This window comes from Atta colombica, unplaced genomic scaffold, assembly GCF_001594045.1.
Source record: "Atta colombica isolate Treedump-2 unplaced genomic scaffold, Acol1.0 scaffold126, whole genome shotgun sequence".
Classification (NCBI taxonomy): Eukaryota; Metazoa; Arthropoda; class Insecta; order Hymenoptera; family Formicidae; genus Atta; species Atta colombica.
The window spans coordinates 1,728,639-1,729,822 of NW_017259213.1; positions in this window are offsets into that span (position 1 = coordinate 1,728,639).

The following is a 1,184-nucleotide window of genomic DNA, read 5'->3' on the forward strand; positions in this document are numbered from 1 at the left end:
AGATGGGACGTTTTTATTACGATAACAATTTCGTTTCTTGATATTCGTAAAATACGTCTTCGACGCGTTACTTAGATCGAGGCCGAGGCATAATCGATCGTTTTATTATGCGTGACGAGCGTACAACGATATTTGGACGATAGGACAGTTAAATTCGCCGCTCGGGCAATTTATGTAAAGATGGAAAAAAAATCATTTTCCCGACTGAGAGACAAGGACCGAACACAAGCGCATCAACGACCACGTTCCAAAGTTCGCGCGGGACAAATCTCAGCTTAAAAATTAGAGATCGCGTAACTGAATGCAAGTTAACGTAAACGGAACTAAACGCCTGCATAAAGAAAACATAAGTCATAATGGATAAAAAAAGCATCTTTAAAAAAAAAAGAAGCAAGATCGAAAGAAACATGCTAATGTTTAAAAGGGTAGCTGTGGAGTCAGCGTCGAAAGTTGAGGCCGCTTCGTCACTCGTACGTCGAATGCTCGAACATAACGCTTTCGCTTGACACTTCGGGGTCCGATCTCGATGATTCGAATGATCCAACGCCTTTCTGCGTCTCGCGGAAGATAAACGCGAATAGCGGACCGGCTTACGGCGCTGGCGCCAACGAGCACGACACCGTGTGTGCAATAAAAACCGAAATATATAACAATATTAATATCATTATATACAAAATTTTTACGACATATATTACGGATACGAAAGTAAGACAAGTGGCAAAAAAAAAAAGAGATCAGAAGTTTTAGGATAACAATTACTTGTTGTCTACCATAGCGTCGTAGCGTAAGTAGGGACTAGTAGCACTAGTCGTAGCTTGTTTTGAGGGATGCGTGTAAAATATGCATGCGAGGAAGTGGCAGCTCGAGAGATTACTCGAAAAAAAGAGCGAGAAAGAGAGAGAGAAAGAGAGAGAGAGAGAGAGAGAGAGAGAGAGAGAAAGAGGGAGAACATGGTACCGTGCGAATCCGGAAAGACGAACGAATGCATAAATGATGGAGTGATCGATTACATATAAAAATTATCACCTAATTGCAAATATATATATATTCACATATATATGTTCTGTACATATATCTATGTGTATATATATATACATATACTCGAAGAAGCTAGTTACTTAATGAAAGGAAAAAAAATCAATGATTGATATATTATATACAGAATCTATATATATATATATATA